Source organism: Protopterus annectens, chromosome 7.part0, assembly GCF_019279795.1.
Source record: "Protopterus annectens isolate FY-2018-M chromosome 7.part0, PAN1.0, whole genome shotgun sequence".
Classification (NCBI taxonomy): Eukaryota; Metazoa; Chordata; order Ceratodontiformes; family Protopteridae; genus Protopterus; species Protopterus annectens.
In genome coordinates, this window is record NC_056739.1 from 620744679 (window position 1) to 620765377 (window position 20699).

At 42.9% G+C, this 20699-nt stretch overlaps 1 protein-coding gene across 1 annotated transcript in view; it reads right to left on the bottom strand.

The window, feature by feature from the left end:
• The window catches only part of VPS13C (vacuolar protein sorting 13 homolog C), a 6956796-nt gene that overhangs the window by 1470758 nt on the left and 5465339 nt on the right, over window positions 1-20699 (bottom strand). The window lies entirely within an intron of this gene.

Below are 20699 nucleotides of genomic sequence, written 5' to 3' on the forward strand. Positions count from 1 at the left end.
CCAAAGCATTTTCTAAAAATATACTCAAAAAGCATAAGATAAATGTAATTATTTTGTGAACAATAAAAGGTATTAAAACTGTACAAATAAAGTTATGAATAAGAAGTGCTCTTTGCGGTGAAACTAGTCCGTGCATTCATAGTTTTCTATAAATACAATAATACATTAATTCACACAAACCCGGAATTAATATTGTTCCCTAAACTTTCACAAAATGTTAGATCTTGGTAACTGTACTACCTACACATATATTGTTACAAAACTTTAGCTAAGCAGACAAGTTTTCAAATGACAACAATAAATTCTTCTCTTATGTACATGTTTGTTTATATATTTACAGAAATATGAAAACATGTTTAACTGCATAAGTAGCAATATAAATAACACTGTACATCTCTCAAGATAAGCAACTTAAAGTGTAAATATCAAAGACAGTTTTATTCTCCATCTAAGGTACCACCTCATATCATGCAACAGTTTGTAAATCACTTAGTTTTTCAGATATTATACTGTTTATTTTCATGATTGCTAACAAACTAGCAGTACTTCCAGTACAGTGTGATATGACTGGACATGGATAATGAATGTTCCAGTCTCTCACCACGTTTTTTTTTCACACCATACCCCTCAGCAGTATGTAGGTCTCACATTTATTCAAGTATGACAATAAATATCAAAATATGAATAACTGGCAGGACAGCCTAGGTTAACAATCAGTGTCATTTTTTAATAAATCCTTGTTTCTAATACTGCCTCTTATTAAATGGCAACTCGCATAGTTAAAGAAGCCAGACCCAAAAAAGATCTGGACTTTTTAAGGAGCTAAGGGTGTTAACGAAGTATACAAAAGGCACTATAGACATGAGTGACATAAGCACATCCTTGACCTGTCAGTGTTAACAATCCACTAGTTAATGTACTGCCAGAATGTGTTACAGTGCAAGAAAAAATGTAACCACCATATGAGCATCTCAGAAAAACAGACAGCAGTGCAGATTTGGGTACTTGCAGCATTGAGGTGTCATCTCATCTTCCCACTCTGTAAAGAAACTTCTGAAGCCAGCCCAGTGTAATAGTAAGAGAAAGATATCTGCCCATGCTGTTCCTAAACTGAATTTAGTTCACGGCCCAGAAACCAGAGTGCTGAGGGGAAGCATAAACTTGGTAAGCTCACCCTCAAGAAAAGGCGTATGTATCCCCACAGGGTACGCATTCAATGGTGAAGGCCAAGAGGCTAGCCCAGAGAGAGACTTACATTTATCCCTCCCCAAACTAAATCACAAACAGCAATTAAACATCAAAGCTGTAAAGTGTGTGTTGACTGTCTTGTCATAGTTATCTCAATCAACTCAGACTATATGTATAGAGATAATACACTTCTGCAAACAATTAACTCAGGCCACAAACAACATACTCAGACTATATGTACAGAAGTAATACACAGCTGGAAACAATGAATTCAGAACTGCATGTACAGAGATAATACATCACCGTGAATAATGAATTCTGATTACATGTAGAGAGAATACAACCAATCAATCAACTCAGACTATATGTATAGATTATACACTTCTGCAAACAAACTCAGGCCACAAACAAAGTACTCAAACTATATGTGTACAGACAATACACGTCCATGAACAATGTACTCAGACTATATGTGTAGAGATAATACATAGTTACAAACAATGAAGTCATACTGTGTGTGTGTGTAAGAGATAATACACGGCCATGAACAATGAACTTCAACTACATGAGTATAGATAATACATGGCCCTGATCAATGAACTCCAACTGTCTGAGCCTCAAAGAATGAACACAAATTCTATGTATAGAGATCATACACGGCATGCTCCTGCTTTTCTGCAGGTTAATACCCCTTTCCTGATAATGTAGCATCCAACATTCCCACCCCAACTCATTCTAGTCTCCTTTAGCCTGCAGTACCTTCCTATCTCCTCCCAAACTTCCCAAACTTCTACCTAACTACTACTATTACAAAGCAAACTGTTAGGGAATCTCCTCCTTGTGTACAGTCATATAATGATAACCACACTCTACTATTTTATATGAATGTCAGATTTAGACATCAACTGCTGTCCTTTCACTCTGTGTGTTTCAGTGTATCAATCTACATGTTATCTCTGTACTGGTCAGGAAAAAGGACTGATCAAAGTAATGTACAATAACATGACAAAGGGAATAAAGGGAAGGGGACGTGTATCTGTGCGTGCACATGTGCATCTGTGAAAGAAAGCATGCACACAGAAGCTATGCAGTGACATACTACATTACCCATACATGACCTCTAGGGGTACAATGCAAAAATCATCACCCTCTACATATAGTAGTCAGATGATGAGCCAGAAGCTCAGCTGTTGATAGCTCCCTAGGAGAGGAAAAAACATTATTCTGAGTTATGTCAGGAAACACGTGTATGTGTGTTGGGAGGGGGGGTTGTCTGAATCCAAGGTAAAGCAGGGGCTTAAGCCAAAACAGACTAACAAAGAAAGCGAGACAACACAAACAATATGTTCTATCATCAAAGTGAACAGGGGAAAAAAAAAAAAAAAGAGTTATGTACTTGCCATAACTTGGAATCTGTGGTATCCAGTGTCGTCATTCGTCATGGATGGGTCTTTGATCCGACCAAGGATCCAAGCCAGCAACTGAAAGGACAGAGCCAAAGCTCAAGCTCCTCCCCTTCCCATGATCCCTTGCTACCCACAACCCTCAGATCGAGCTTGCCGGATAGTGAGAAAAAGGCAGTGAAAAATGCCTATATAACTGAAAAACTCCTAGAGAGAGACATCCCTCTGTATCTACCAAATCTCCAGGAGGAGGGGGAAGCAGGGTAGGAACATGATGAATAATGACACTGGATACCACAGATTCCAAGTTATGGTAAGTACATAACTCTTTATCTGATGCTATCCGTCTCATTACTGATCACGGATGGCTCAGAGTCCCCAACTACTATGAACCCTGGGAGGCCTTAGGGAAGGATATGCCAGAGCACAAAGGACCAAAGGAAGCCCTATTTGTAGACACCAAATTCACCTTGTAATGCATAAAAAAGGTGGGGGGGGGAGGGTTAAACCAAATAGCAGCAGCACAAATCTCATCCAAAGAAAGCTTTGCCAAGAAGACAGAAGATGTGGCTACTGACCTAGAAGAGTGAGCTTAACTGGTCTGGAAAGATCCAGGTGCCTGCTTTTGTAAATGTAAGAAATACAGCTGGTGATTCAACGTGAAATAGATATCTTGGAAATTGCTTGACCTTTCCTAGCCTGAGAGAAGGCAACAAAGAGCTGCTTGTACTTCCGAAATGTTTCAATTCTCTCAAGATAAAAATGTAGCTGTCTATGGACATTCAGACAATGCAAAGTACATTCCCCTCTATTAGAAAAATTAGGGAAGAACACAATAAGCTGAATAGATTGGTTAATATTAGCCTCCGAAGCTACCTTAGGGACAAAAGATTGGTCCTGAGAGACGCCCTATCCTTGTGGAACACCATGAAAGGAGGCTTAATGCTGAGAGTCTGCAACTTGGAGACCCTCCTGGCTGAAGTAACAGCCACCAAAAAGGGGGTCTTCCAAGACAGGAATTTAAGATAACAGGTTGCTGAAGGCTCAAAGGGCTTTTGCATCAAAGACTGCAACACTAGTGTGAGATCCCATGGAGGGGAGGGATCCTTGATAGGAGGCCTGAGTAGAAAGATTCCTTTGAGGAAAGCCTTGCATAGCCTGGAAGAAAAGGTGGGACTTTCGTGCAAACAGAAGTTAGACGTGGCCACCAATTGGAGTTTAATCATAAAGAAACTGGCCCCTTGTGTGAAAGAGAGAGGCCAAGAACAACAAAATATCAGGAATAGGGGTTGAAGAAAAAGGATCTAGATTGTATTGTTTAGCCCAAATACAAAATTTCTTCCATTTACTGGAATATACCTTCTTGGTAGACGATTTCTGAGAGGCCAAGATAATATTCTTAATCAGAGGGGAAAGCTTGGACTGGGAAAGGATCACTGGAACTGGAGAAACCATGTGGTCAGATGAAGAGAATGGAGATTGGGAAGAGGAAGCCCCCAAGCGTGGGAAATGAGATCAAGTATCCAGGAAGGATATTTCAGATGACACCAAAGGAGGGAGAACCATGCCTGATAAGGCCAAAAGGGGGTCAATGAGGATGAGAGGAGTCTTCAGGCAATGGGCTTTCTGTAAGACTTTGGGGATGAGGGGATTTGGGGGGGTAAGCATATAGAAGTCCCCATGGCCAACTGTGAACCACAGCATCCCTGGATGACTCCCCAGTTGGGAGATCATGGCAAAGTAGTTGTTGCATTTGTGGTTGTCTAGGGAGGCAAAAAGATCGCAGCAAGGAAGACCCCAAAGGTCGAATATCCGATGTGCCACTGACAGATTCAGGGACCAGTCATGAGGACTCAGGACCAATCTGCTGAGTTTATCGGCTAACAAGTTTGAACTGCCGGGAATGTGCACAGCAAAAAGAAAGCACCTGGAAGACATCACCCATTCCCACACTTTCATGACCTCACTGCACAGGGGATAAGACCATGCCCCCCCCCCCCCGCTTACTGATGTAGGAGACCACCACCATGTTGTCTGTTTGAATTGCTATAGTTCCAAGAGGGAGACACTCCTGAAAGGCTTGCAGCATTAGAAAGACTGCTATCATCTCCAGGACATTTATGTGCAATTTGGTCTCTAAGGGGGAACATGTGCCTTGAACTGTCCTTCCCCAAAAATACCACCCACTCCAACAGGGATACATCAGTGGTCACTGTGGCTTTGGGGTGGGAAAGGCAGAAGGGTCTGCCTAGTACAAGATCCTGAGCTTGGAGCCACCAAGCAAGGTGATGTCTACACACCTGAGAAATCCTGATGGTCATGGACATAGGGAGAAATGGAGCTGACCACTGTACCACTAGGGTCCACTGCAGAACCCTGATATGATATGTAGCAAGAAGCACTAACAGGATAGTCACTGCTATCAAACCTAGCACTTGCAAGATCAAGTGGACCATGGGACGGTCCATATCCAGCAACTGATGGACCTGGTCCCGAATGATCTGAACTCTGAACAGGGGAAGTATTGCAGTCTCTGACACCATGTCCAGAAGGACCCCGATAAATTCTAGGTTCTGACACAGGAAGACATGGGACTTAGGCAGGTTGACCATGATGCCTAGATCCTGAAAGGGACAGAGTGGAATCTGTGGCCATAGTGAACTGATGCCTCATGGGGGCTGTGAGGAGCCAACTGTCCAGGTACGGGAAGACCTGGAAACCTTGCAGCTGGCAATGAGCTGCCACCAGTGCCATGCATTTGGTAAACACCCATGGGGCTGTGGTGAGTCCAAAGGACAGGAATCTGAACTGATGCTGGTTGGCCCCTAGCCGAAACCACAGGTATCTCCTGGAGCATCTGTTGATTTTGATATGATAGTATGCATCCTTGAGATCTACTGAGTACATCCAGTCATCCTTGCACATAAGAGGCAGAACGGACTGAACAATGACCATCCGGAGCTTGGACATCTTGACCGACAGGTTTAGTTTGCTGAGGTCCAAAATGGGGGGCAGGTCCCTGGTTTTCTTGGGCACCAAAAAGAAATGAGAGTAAGTTCCATACCTTCATTGTCCTGTTGGGAACTCTTGGATGGCTCTTTTTTGAAGACGGTCTTGGACTTCAAGAAGGGCCAACTCCTCGTGGCATGGTAGAATGTCCAGGAGAAAACTTTGAACTGGAGGGGGGCTGAAAAAAGGGTATGAATTAACCCCTGGAAATGATCTTTAACACCCACTGATCTGAGGTGATATTTGTCTAGGCTAGTGGGTGGAGGGAGAGTCGACCCCCGACCACCTCCCGGGCAGGACAGCCAGGCAGCACTTCAGGAGTGCTGAGGGGCTTCTCTGAGAAGGGTTCCCGGGATCCCTGGTTATGCTGACCCCCCTCTGCCTCTGGGGCACCAAATGCCATCAAATCCCCTGCCCAGCTGGAGGAAGATGATTCCTGAGGAGCATTCTGGAAGGAAGACCAAGACATGCAGAAAGCACAGTTGTGTACACTTACCATAAATGTAGCTGTTCGAGTGTATTCATTGTTGCAGTCATTACATTTGGGTTATCTGCCTGCAGGTAGCCCTCAGCCGGCCTGAATATCAAAGTCTTGGATTCCTGAGTCGGATGCAGTCTCTTCTTCCATGATGTCAGGTCATCAGGGGTATATAAAACATGCAGCCGATGCCATTACATCAGTTTTTCTTGCCCCAGATATCAGGTGCCGCCATAATGGGATGCAATTATATGCTCGGTTACACCTCCAACAAAAAGCAAATATACCAGAAAGCTTAAATACACCAAACAAGAAGAAAGGTACAGTCAAGGGAAGTCAGGGGGCTGGAGGGAGGGTAACCAGGACTGCAACACTGAATACCCTTGAACATCTACATTTATGGTAAGTGTACACAACTGTACTATGTTCTTCATGTTTCACTGTTGCAGTCATTACATTTGGGTCGATTCCCAAAACTAAGGAAGGGAGGAGGAATTTAGAGAGCATTAGGACCAGCTATTAAGCCCTGCAAGAATGCAGAGGCAAAACCAGTTCTGGAATTAGAAAAAAAATAGGCATGTGGTAATGCTTGGTGAAGTAATGTACAGAGCTCCAGGTAGCAGTTTCTAGGATGTCCCTGGTAGGGACTCCTCTGAGGAAGGCTGTAGAGGTAGTTGCAGCCCTGGTGGAATGTGATCTTATCCCCTGTGGTGTAGTTTTTCCATGGTGCTTATAGCAGAAATGAACGCAATGGGCTATCCATTTACAAATGGTTTGCTTTGAATTGGCCTTCCCCTCTACCCCTGCAGCAAAGCCAACTAGCAGCTGTTCAGATTTTCTGAGAGGCTTGGTCCTGTCCAAATAAAATCTAAGTTGTCTGTGCACATCCAAAGACTGCAGTATTCGTTCACCTTTGTTTTGTGGATTTGGGAAAAAAGTAGGCAGATAAATGGACTGATTTAGGGCCACACTAGACACCACCTTGGGCATAAAGGAAGGATTGGTCCTGAGGGAAACTCTGTCTGCCATGAGGGCCTGTAATTCAGACACTCTTCTTGCTGAAGTGATGGCTAGAAGGAAGGCTGTTTTCCAAGAAAGGAATTTCAACTCTGCAGTTGCGGCTGGTTCAAATGGAGGGAGAGTGAACTTTTCCAATACAAAGTTAAGGTCCCAGGGTGGAATAGGGGATCACCTGGTGGGTCTTAAATTTTTGGCCCCTCTGAGGAACTGCTTTAGCAGGGGGTGAGAGAAGAGGGGTTGTTCAGTATTATTCAGTATTCAGAGGGGGTACCAATGCTGGTGTGGCCAGTCTGGTGCAAACAGTATTGTCCTTGGTTTGTCCTGTTTGATCGTCAGCAGAACCTTCAAGAGGAGAGGCAGAGAGGGAAAGGCATAAACCAGCGGGCTTTCCCAGGTAAAGGACAGGACATCCAATTTCCAAGCTTGACTGTGGGGAGTCCTTATGCAGAATTTGTCCAATTGGTAGTTCTGGGAGAAGGCAAACAGGTCTATTTCTGGAGTCCCCCATTTGTTCCTCAAGAGGTTGAATATTTTTGGTTCCAGTTTCCATTCGTGTGGGTCCATGAGATTTCTACTTCGGTCATATGCCAGTGAATTTAGCTTGCCTGGCAGGAATTGAGCTTGTAGGTGCACTTGGTAGCTGAAGACTGTGTTCCACAGAGCCATGGATAGTCTGCAGCGAGGGTACGAGTGGGTTTCCCCCTGCTTGTTTATGTACCACATAACCGTGGTGTTGTCTGTCTTTACCAATAATTATCCTGGAAGGATGTGGTCCTTGAAGGCTGTCAGGGAATTCTGTACAGCTAACATTTCTTTTTGGTTGATATGCAGGTGCATCTGACTCGGGTTCCATTTGGCCTGAATGCACTGCCCTGCTAAGTGAGCCCCCCATGCATAGTCTGAAGCGTCTGTTAGGGTTTGGGTGGCAGGGGGTAGACTGAAAGGTAGTCCCTTGTTGAGGTGGCAGGCCTCTGCCCACCAAAGGAACTCTGTCTTTATACAAAGAATGATAGGAATCACTGTTTCCAGGTCCTGAGTATGTTGGCACCATAGGCTTTTTAGATACCATTGTAGTTTGCTTATATGCAGTCTTGCATATGGAATTAGTAGAATGCAAGAGGCCATGATCCCCAGGGCTGGCAGAAGTTTCCTTGCAGATAGCTGGGTCTTTGTGGCCAGTAGTTTGAAGTAGCCTGTCAAATAAACTTGTTTCTCTGGCGTGAGGAAATCCATCTGGGAAGTTGTATTCAAGCTTGCTCCCAGGAATACAATCTGTTGGCAGGGTACTAGGTGAGATTGATTTTCCTTTATGGTGTACCCCAGTGAGGTTAGAAGTTTCTTTACAAATGCCAGATGCCAGATGTTTTAATAGCAAGTCCTGGCTTTCTTCTTGAATCAGACAATTGTCCAGGTATGGGTATATTTGAATATTTCTCTGCCTGCAAAATGCAATGGCTGGAGCTAGACACTTTGTGAATACCCTGGGTGCTGTAGATAATTCAAAGGGAAGTGCAGAGAACTGACAGTGCATGGAGCCTGCTCTGAAGCGTAGGTATTTCCTGCAAGATTCCCTTATTGGAATGTGCAGGTAAGCTTCCTTTAAGTCTAAGGTTGCCAACCAGGCATCTTTGCCCAGCACAGGGAGCAGATGTTGAAGTGTTAGCATTTTGAATTTTGGGATTACCAAAAAGGTGTTTAGAATCGAGAGGTCTAGGATAGGATGCCAGGAGTGGTCTTTTCCGGGTACCAGGAAAAGTCTTGAGTAAAAACCTTGACCCGTTCTTCCACTGTATAAAATAAAATAAAATAAAAGAGCACAAACGTTGCGATTCCACAGTACTATTTAATGAATAAAAATAATAAAACAATGTTAAGCGCTTTCATCCACTAGTATGACTTCTTCAGAGCTTTTTTGAAGACTTCGGTTCTGAAACTTGAAAATGAAAATTTCAGGAGCTGGCCAACCGGCACTTGCTAACTGCTTCTGCTTAGGGCACCATGTGGCAAGAAAGACTGATGTAATGGCGTCGGCTGCATGTTTTATACCCCTGATGACCTGACGTCATGGAAGAAGAGACGGCATCTGATACAGGAATCCAAGACCTTGACATTAAGACCGGCTGAGGCAGATAACCCAAATGTAATGACTGCAACAGTGAAACACGAAGAACATCCAAAGTTTCTTACTATCCCTCTGATTTTTAGAAAAGGATCATTGGGGTGTAGAGAACTTGATCCCCACCATGGAAAGAGTCTTTTCTTCCTGCTCACTGCGGGTCAAAGTCTCATTTAAGAAGGGACCAAACAAGGTTGACCTGTCAAAAGGGGTGTTAATGAAAGATGCCTTAAAGGGTTTCGTAAAGCCACAAAGGTGAAGCCAGGCATGCCACATGATGGTAAAGCCCATGCCCACCACTCGAGAGGTGGCCTCCACCTCACTGGAGATCAACCTCATCGAAGCATTAGCCAGGGAAGTTAGAGTAGAGAGCTTCGGGGTGACCAATTTGAGACTCTCCGGAGGCAGCAACTCATAAAGGGAAGTGGAGAGCTCCAATACCAAATCCCTTTGTAGCCAGGTAAAGTGTGCAAGGTAATTGGTTGCTCTCAATCCGAATGTAGCTGAGGCAAACACACACTTCCCAAAATGGTCAATCATCCGAGACTCCCTGTCTGGGGCTAGACCATGGAGCTCTGCTCAGCGAACTCCTTCTTAGTAGCTGCGGCCGCCATGATAGATTCAACAGGAATGCCCTTGCAACAAAAGGCCTTATCTTTATAGGAACTTGTCAGCCTTTTCGGGAACTCATTCCACTGTGTCTAGCTCCTTCCACTGCCTGTAGGCGATGAGCTGTATGAGCTCGTCGGCAGGGGCAGAAACCCAGGTAGAAGATGGGGCCCATCCCAAAGGCCTACAAAAACATGGATTCCTCTGAAGAAGGGGCTGGGGTAGACCAACTGCCTCTTTGGTTTAGGATCTTGAGGATATCCCCAAAAGACACTTGCTCAGATGGAAGTCTGGGGGAACAGTCTCTTTCCTCAAAATCCATGTCCTCAGTGAAGGACTCTCTATGGAATGCAAGTACTTCCTCTTGCACTTCCTCTTCCAAGGAGGCTCCTACATGGTAGGCTCTGGGAAGGACTCTGAAGAGGTAGGGACTCCGTGGAGGGTAATACCCATCTGAAGGTGCTCACAGAAGGGCTGACCCTGGAAAGATGATGAGGTCTCACAACCAAACATCAATGAGGGGCTGAGGAAGATCTAGAGCTGAAGAATAGGTAGCTGCCCATCTGGAGAAGGTCCTCTCTACTGCCCAGAAGGCTGATGGACTGGACAAAGCCACTCCTCCTCTCCAATGGCCACAGCCACCCAGGATGGAAGGCGGGACCCTGACACAGCACCATCTCCAGACAATATTGGCCCCAAGCTGTCCAGCACAGAGGCCACCAAGGGGAGAAAATGGTCTAAAAACTACAGGCCCAACCCCACCCCAACCCACCCCAGGAACCAGCATAGACATCTCGGGGCCAAGGTGCAGCCAGGGAATGCTCTGATCTGGAGGATCCGAACCCAGATGGGTCAGATGAGGAGAGAGGAGTCCCGAGGATGGAGAGGATCCCCTTGGCAGCTGAGCAGGAGATGGCAACAAGCCCAACTTGATTTAGGCCTTGAGAAAGCTGATCAACCTAACCATGTCTGAGTGGAGCAAGCTCCTGTTAGATTTAGGAAAGACAGCAGAATGTCCCAACCTGGCTGAAGGCCTGCAGTCTCAGGAGGGAGACTGACTTGTGCACCTCAGATCTGAACTCATGGACCTGGAGGGAGAAATCTTGATAATGACTGGATCTGAAAACAACATTGGATCTGAAGGCCTGGGTAGATCTGAAGGAGCATCTGGTGCCGTGGATGGATCAGATAGGCAGGTTGGATCCAAAGACGTCTGTGTTGAGTCGGATTCGAGGGCATCTGGGGGTCAAAGGTCTTGGATTTGACAGAAGGAGCCGAGGCTCTTGGAGCAGAAGAGCCCAGATCCAAAACCAAAGAGGCTGGGCTTAGATCCGGGGAACTGTCATCAGACAGCCTCTGCTTTTTGGTGGGAGAATCCCTGGAGGAAGACCACTTCCTCTTGGGATCGGAGGGAGATTGGAAGGAGAACTGGAGACCATAGGACCGCCTTCAGCACATCCCTTAAGCAGGAGATTGTTCCTGCATTCCAGGAGAGCCCTGGGGTTGAATCCAGCACAAATGTCACATTCAACCCTCCAGGTGAGGCTCTCCCAGGCAGTAAACACTCTCCTTGTGCGAGTTGGAATGAGGCATTTTCCAACTTCTTGAGGAGCATCTTTTAAAGCAAGAGGGCTTTTCAGACATTGCACTCACACAAACACCCACCACCCACACTCTACACAAAAGGGGGAAGGGGTAGAGAAGGGCAAAGAAATCAACTGAAACAGGGAGAAGTGGAGAAATCTAACAGCTACCCAAAGAACCCAGGACAGAAAAGGACAGGAACCCAGGGAGAAGCTTAAAAGAGAGCCTAAACGCTACCATGAGGGGAGGAAACCTAACTACACTAAGGCAGAAAGAAGACTACATCAATAAAGAGAAAAAAAACAGAGAAAAAGGGAAAAATTACTTATCTTAATGTAGGAAGCTTGAGCTGCAGGATGCACGTCCGTAGAGAAATTGTGGCAAACGAGATCTGGGGGTTATGGGTAGCAAGGGATCATGGGAAGGAGAGGAGCTTGAGCTCTGAATCTATCCTTTCAGTTTCCGGCTCGGATCCAAGACCCATCTGTGATCAATAATGACATAGATAGCATCAGATCCTGCAATATTATTACTAACACACACCAAAAAACTTCTCTAATGCCATAAGCATCCACTGCACACACTTTCAATTACTTACTGGCCACGTTAATACACTTTATATTAATAAAAATACTTAGCAGATAAATGCAAATCCTGGTCACAACTTTTTTTCTACAAAAAAGCATGTATACACTAAATATTTAACTTTTACAGGTTCATATTTTTATAAGCAGTTGCTAGGCATGCTGTCCAAGAGATCACCAAGGAGACAAGTCCAATTTTCCCAACTGCCCCAAAGCATTGCAAGGTTAAGCGAGTTGCTCAAGGTTACGTAGTAGGCAAGCAGGGGTCAAAGAATCAAACCCTGGACTACAGGAAGCAAGTAAGTAACAGCTCATAAGCTTACTGCACTGTAGTAACCACCAGACTCTGTCACAGCTGGAGACAAGAAACTATGTAAGAAGTCACAAGAACATAATGTTTTGGATACTGTCAATTTGCAGAAAATCACATAACTCTTTTATGCAGAAAAACAAACACTGAAAATCAGGATCACTATCTCTTCAGAAACCTGAAGTGGTAAATTCCTTGGCCACGAAAACTTAGCAGGGCCATCCACACTTTTAACTAGTGGAAATGACTATCAAGTAAGGCTTAGACTGTCTAGAATATTTAAAACAAACAAAAAAAAAAAAAAAACACTTTTATTGAATTGGCACTTGTGACCTAGGTAAACTTAAATTTATGTAAAAGTAATCAAACTATGCTAAAGTTCAAATTTCCAAACATTATACATCACATATCTTATTCTATACAATATAATCAATCCAACATTACAAAAATTTAGTTCCTGCCAACTCAAACTTCATTCCTCCACCAAAACATTTTCTACATGTACTGTTCCCACAATTTCCCTTTTTTTTATATGCAATTCACTCCTACGCATTCCTAAATAAATCACTACCTGTTCTTTTACCTTTGTTACCATATTCACTACTTCAGGTATGGTTGGTTTAGACTGATTTTCATTTTCTAGAAATTGTTTTTTTAGCAGCCACCAGAATTAAACTTAGCAGAGGCATTACTATATCTAGCCAATTCAGACCCTGTAATCCCAGCTCAAAAAACATATATATAAATTAATAATTTCCTTTTTTACCCTTAATTGCTTGTCCATTTTCCTGGCAAAGTACTTTGTAGGGAATTTTAAACTCTGTCATCTCATTCCACTCCGAAAACACATGCTTCCAGGTACCTCTTTCTTCCCCATTAAGCCTCCCACATTTGCCATCTACCTGCGGAAAAATTCTATGGAGTCTACTTGAGGTACAAAAGTACATATGCATACACTTCTAGGTAAAATCCTACATTTTCTAGATTTTGTTGCATATTTGGGAGCCATACATTTGTCCTTCCATTGTTTCTTTGTGAATTACCTGTCTAATCTTTCTTCCCAATCTTTTATGACCTCCTCTGATGGATTACTATAGTTACTGTGCAATATTTTATATGCCCTACTAATTAGCCCTTTTTTAACAGTAGTTTCTATTCTAGATTCAACTAAAAGCTCAATCAGTGCAGTTCTTTCATTTTGGCTTACCCCATATCCCTTTCTCTGTCTATGCTCTGATAATAATTACTGATAGGGAAGGCAATCTCCGGCCAGCAGGCCAAACATCTTCTTGGCCTCTTCCCATTTTATCACATTTCCGTCTCTGATTATTTTTTCCTAACACATTGGTTTCTTTACCAGTTTCCTCCAGTAAATTCCAAACCTGTTTTGTCTATTCTCTGTACTCCTAATTGCAGTCACCCCTATCAGTGGAAACTCTTTCTCCATTCCCATGTTAGCTTAGTTATATACTTTTTGAATATAATATTTTGTATGCCAGCTGTTCTTCTTAATGAACTGCATCCAAAAATCCTGAATTATCCCCCTGCTTCATCATCATCCCTTTCCATATGTTATGTACAACAGTCTCAACTGTGTAGGCCCAACTTATACCACTTGACTCTCGCCCTCTTTCTCTACAAGATAAAATCATTCAGTTCTTTATTAATTACTATACATAATTTCTCTGGTTGATAAAAATATGACTGACCCGAGTATAAGACTAAAGGGACAAAAAACATTTTAGTGCTTCTTTTCTGATATCCATATCATTAAGCAAGTGCTTCCAGTTTCTCAGTTTTTCTAATATCTTTAGTCTCTTCCAACATATTCTTTAGCTGCCATAACAGAATCATTTTTAACACATACCCCTAAATACGTCATTTTATCATGTCCCCATAAATATGGGTATTGCTGAACCAAGTCATGTGTGGGTAAACAGTTTACAGCTATAAAAGGAAGTTATGTACTCACCATAATGTTCCATGTGTGTTGTCCATCTTTGCCTTCATTCTTACCAGGATGGGTTCGGATCGGACTCGGTCTTATATGCAAGCTCGAGGTCTTCCACTAACTCGTGGCTAATCCCTATCCTAACATGCCCTAGAAACATCTCCCAGATCTTGTTTGCAGTCAAAATAATAATAAGAAAAATTTACTTTTATAATATCTCAGAGTGCAGTCAAGAAGGTCGGAGAACAATGACATCCCATTGTGGCAATTTGGTCATCCAGGAGTAAAAACTAGCTGGGGGAAAGGGGGGTGGTATGTAAGAATGAAGGTGAAGATGGACAACACCTTTGGAATGCTATAGTTGTCCGATCTCATCTTCATTCTTACCAGGATGATGGGATAGCATCCCTAGCACCATTTTTCTTGGGTGGCTCAAGGGAGAACATTCTTCAGAATCATGGAGCCAAAAGAGGCCCTGTTCCTGGAGGCCAAGTTGACTTTGTAATAAGTGATAAAGGTATGTGGTTTTGCCCATGTTGCTGCAACACAAATAGTATCAATTGGTAGTCTAGCTACAAAGGCAGAGGAGGTTGCAATGGCTCTTGTAGAGTTGTCTCTAACCTTCTGCGGGAGATCTCTGTTTTGAGATTTATAGATGTAGGTTATGCAATCTGAAAGCCACTTTGAAAGTATCACTTTGGAAACTGAGGTACCTTTCTTTGAATCTGAGAAAGATATAAATAGCTGGTCAGATTTTCTGAAGTACTTAGTCCTGTGTAAATAGAAGCTTAATTGTCTATGCACATCTAGCTGATGCAACATGTATTCCTCCTTATTCTCGTAATTTGGGTAAAATACTGGAAGCTCTATAGATTGGTTCAAATTAGATTCTGAACAAACTTTTGGCAAAAAGGAAGGGGTTTGTTCTTAAGGATACCCTGTCTTTGTGGAAAAGCTAGCAAGAGGACTTTATTGACAAGGCTTGTAGCTCTGACACCCTTCTGGCAGAGGTAATAGCTATCAAGAAAAGAGTTTTCCATGTCAAAAACTTGAGTTTACAAGATGATGCTGGCTCAAAAGGGGTAAAAATTAAACGTGGTAGGACAAAATTTAAGTCCCATGGTGCCGGGGGGGGGGGGGGTCTCTGATAGGAGGTCATAGTAATAGAGTACCTTTTAGAAATGTTTTCCACAGCCTATTAGACATTATGCTGTTACCGGTTTCACAGATATAGAAACTAGAAATTGCTGCTAGTTGGACTCTTTATGGTAGCTGCAGCTGCACCCTCGTCATATACCTCTGCTAGAAACTCTAGAACTGAAGTGACTGGGGCAGTAAAGGGATCAATATGGTTATAAGAAGCCCACAAAAATATTTTTTTCCATTTGCTTCTATATATCTTTCTTGTTGAAGCTTTAAGATATTAGTATACGTTTAACTCATTAACCCAAAGTACCGTCACACAGCGCATCTAAGGTTACATCTGAGTGCTTCCTGAGGCGATAATCTAGGTACATTACATCCGTGGTCGTCTAGGAGCGAAGCTAAGTTTAGAAAAACCTACAGCTACAGCCTACAACTCTGAAAGTATGATGCTTGGAACGTTTGTAATGTGCATCATCTTAAATTTTAACACCTCTATTTCAAGAATACATAGAAGACAACTAGTAATAAAACAGCAAAAAGCGAAGACAAAAAGTCCAGTTATCAGTCTTCACAGAACTGACATTGGTTATAGCTTGGAACTGCTGCATTAGAAGCACCCACTAAAATAAAACAGGTCAACTGAAAAACTGTTTGCTGTTGAATAAGTATAAATATAGCAGTGAAAGTTTTCTTGAGCACCTATGAAGTACGACTTTCTGACACATATTACTTACAAAATATATCATTAGGCACAGACCCAGATTAACTTTAAGCAATGAACATTCCCGTCACCTCTCCAGTTACAGAGCACCTATCCTTAAAAACATACGCCTGCCATCATCTGTCCTTTAAAAAGCTTATTTCACAAACTCCCCACAATAAGAAGCAAACCTTACCAGCAGTTATAAAAACTATCTCCACACTTCCGTGGCTGCTGGGAAAGTCCCAACCACCAAGGATCCTGTAATCTAGATTTTTTTTGTTATCAGTCCTGTCTGCAATCACGTTGTCCATCCAGCAACAGCAACTATCAGACTATCAGCTATTTTTACCATTAAAAAAAAAAAAAAAAAACTAAAAGCTACTGTTAGTAGTATGCAGGCTCTGGCACCATCTCAAGTATTTTTACAAAGACATACACTTAGAGAATTTCAAGTTCTGTCACTTTAAATGTAATCAGCTGTTTTTCTAGTTTGAACACAAGTTGTCTGTGATATACCTCTAACAACAGACACCACATTTGCTTGCTCAGCCACATTTACACAAAAAGGGTTAATGTTTGGCAGTAAAACAGTGTCTAAATGAAAACAAGAAGCTATGATACATGTTTGCAGTTGGTGTCAATTCACTCATTCTCCTTTCAAATCATGAGGCACCGTAACCCCTGTAAGCAGAACTGCTATCCATTACATCACCACTTTACAACTGACAAGCACGATTGCACTGGGTTGAAGGTACCGTTTTGTGAGATCCCAAATTTGTTATGGGTCGTACTTCTGTTTTCGTTGTCATACTTGTTAACGAGAGGGATTTGCTCAATAATCAGTGGGGGACAGAAAAAAGCCCACAATCATAGACAGTTTTATGAAAGACAAAGTTATACTTTGATTCACATAAAAAGTTAATACAGCAGCGATCGCATGTAGAATAAAACAGTCTAAGAATATTGAATTGTATTTTTTTCGAAATACACTAGGTATTTCAAGGAAAACTGTCACTGGTGTCATGTATATGTAACATTTCTGTTTTTTGAGTCTTGATGTAAACCGCAGTAGTGCAGCGGTAGCGTTGTCGCCTCACAGCAAGAGGTTCTCCCGTTCAATTCTCGGCTGGAGCTCCTTCTGTGTGGAGTCTGCATGTCCTCCCCATGGTCAAGTGGCGTTCGAAAGACATGCGTAGAATGGGCGTGCCTTCGTTGAAGGTAGGGCATCGAGCTGGCACCTTGGCACCATAAAAATCTACTGCCAATCATTAGCGGACCGGAGTTCTGCTGTGGCAACCCCTCACCCCGGTTAACAAAATTGTTATGCGAGTCTTGGTATCTGGTTTCCTGTACATTATACAGTCTGAAAGTGAGGCTGGTAGAACTGACTGCACATCACCTTGTACCCAAATTTTTATCTTTCATTTAAAAAGTACTGCAGCTACACACCCTCCATGAAATCTTCAGTAGGGCAGTTTGATAGAGAACCAGAAGATGTGGATCTTGAAATTTTATAGTTGTGGTGTTGCAGATATCTGAGGCTTAAGAATGAGAGTATTGTATCATTGTCATGTATCTGTTATTTTATATGTACAAGGGTATCAGAAGACACATTTTCTTGGATTTAAAACTGAAGATAGTTGTGTATTTCATTGGAGGTGCAGAATCTACACATTTTTGTGGCACTTTTTATTGCAGTGCTCACTGCTTCCTTGCTAAGATGACATTAGTTGAATTACTGAATGTCAGCATATACTATGCATGCAGGAAAGGGGTAGTATGACTGTAGTGAAATCAGTGGCCCTTTCTAACAGACATTCTGACAGTATATGTATTTGAGAAAATAGTATGGTTAAATCCCTGTTACTGCTGGTGAGATTGCAGTCGAGGACATTGTTCTTGAACTGAGGTGGCTGAAATCCTGTGGTGTGGATTTAGGCTTTATAACCTCTACACCTCACATTATGTTGTGGCAGCTATGGGACTCCAACTCTATTCATCACATTATTTCAATATTCAGTGTCTAGGGAAAACAGTCAGAATCTAGCATCCATTTCCTTTTTAAAAAATTCAGTTTTGTTGATCTTCCTTATTCTGAGAGAGATCATATTCCACAATTTACAGATAATGAAAAAATTGTAATGATCTTTTTCTACCAACTAGTATTTTTACAAAAAGATTATTGTTCTTGGTAGCTACAGATGACTGTTCTTATTTATTCTGATACTAACACAATAGATGTCACTACAGAAACATTTATGAATTACAGTTAAGTTTCCCCTTAACAATCTGTACTTAGTAGAAAAAAAGAGACCATGTATTCTCTTGTTATATTTCATATGTCTCAGCCCTCTTGTGTGTCTACTAAAGTAGTTCAGAATGAAGGAACCCCTGTACTACTGATGGAGAGAGGCAAATCTTAAATGCTTTATCCCATGCATGGGTCCCCTCAAATTATCTATGGTATGATTTTCAATTGTTCTCATTAGGGGTACTACACAATTACTGGCCATTGCATGGGTAAGGCCAGTCTAACAAAATGGGATAGATTAATTTCACCACTAAAAGGGAAACTGTCTAGGCTAATAATGGTCCACAAGGGCAGCCAGCCTAGTGCTTATCTAGGAACCTATGAATGCTTACATCAAGATGCAAACTAATGCAGAAGGTTAGGGCTACGTTTACCCCAGTGCATGTAGACAACTCGTAAACTCAAGTGTGTTAATTGTGCATAGTTGCACAATTCACACACTTGAGCTTACGAGTGAGTGAATTGTAAATAGTTGCATTTTTCAATAGGCCATCTTCATCAGCACTCTTGGTACATACAGATTTCTGTGGTGTGCTGCAGGACTCCAACACAATGAATACTAGATAGCAGTGGGGCAACATCAAACTGCACATCAGAAGCCATGAACAGGTCTATATTACCAAAGCGAAAAACCTTATGCGTGAATACCAAAACATCAACCCCTATACTGCGAACATCCCGAATGCACTAAAACGCGAAAAAAAAAAATCGAACTGTCACAGTCGGCCAACCCCACCACCCGCTACATACTACCTACCCAAACAAAATAAATAAACCACATACATACACTAACCAAACCCTACTTCTAACCTAAACTAAAGCACCAAAACCCTACCTCCAACACTACACTAAACCCCACATACACAACTAACTATGCACTATCCTTAACCCCTCCCTAACCCTAAGGTCCGTAACTACTGCACACTTACCCTACACACATACACCCAAACAAAATAAATAAAACACATACACACATTTAAAAAACACCTACTTCTAACACTACACTAACTCTTACACACATTACCTATCTATGCACTTACCTTAACCCAAATCCTAACATTAAATTCCTATCTAGCGCACACTTACCTTACGGAGCTATACCGCAGACGGGCCAACCAAAACAAACCGACATTTCGAACTTCGCAGTTTTGAAATGGCGAAATGTGGAAACTTGGTCCATCAGTTCATCGAAAGGTGGAGACAACCAAGTGGAGGAAGGTTGAGATCCAAAGGCCTTCAGGAGTATGGACTCCTCTGTTAAAGGGTTGTTGGGCTTCCAGCCACCTCTCTAAGTATTTCTAGGTCATCTCCAAAGGAGACAGCATCAGGAGGTGACCATGGAGATGCCTAAGCTTCATCGACGTCCGTATCACAAGTGATGGACTCCTGTGGGGAATCTAAATGTTTCCTCTTACGTAAACTCTTCCGAGGGACCTCCTCAGAGGGGTACTCTGGAGAGGTTTCAGAAGAGTGGGGGGGTGCCCTGTGGGGCATCCTGAGGTCTAGGATCTCTGCATCCCTGTGGAAGCAAAGAAAGAGAGGCAGACACTGGTGCTTTAGGGGGAAGAGCATCCGGAGATGACAGTGGAATTGTCTGTGGAGACAGTACTCTCCTCATGACCTCAAAGGCCCCCTGCTCCTGATCCGAGGAAATCCCTGGATCTGAAGAACCCGAGGGAACCCCCAGAATCAAGGAAGATGAGGCTGAGGTGGGAGATTACCTCACCTGAACCGATGCCCAGAGCAGCAAAATCGGATCCGACTCGCCTCCCCGGTCCCAGCTGGAGAGCATCGGCGCCTAGACTCAAAAGTTCCAATTTAGTCGAGGATGTTGGAGCAATGGTCAGGGCCTGAAGATGCCGATATCGGTCTCAGCTCTGACGTTTCCACCAGTATCAGTTCCGACCATTCAGACTCCGTAGTCCAAGACAGGATCGGTGTAGGAATCGGAGCAGAAGGGGAGGATACAGTTGGATCCAAATCCCTCTGGGTTGGTTCTGATAATAACCTGGCCAGCACTGGAGTCCTTAATAGCCTTTGTACCACTCGATCCACATCACTGTCACATAGGCTCCTAGAAGACCAAGTTGAGGGGGGCTGGAGATTTAGAAGGCTGCAGAATGAATGACCTGAAGGTCAGAAAGAATGGCTCCAAGACTGGGGACCAACTCCGAACATCAAATTCCTTTGGCACATGAGCCAATGTTGTCGGTGCCAATGATTTTTTGGATTAAGTGAGCTTCGGCTCCGCTGTCAAAATTTTTACCATTTTTTTAGATGGCTCCGA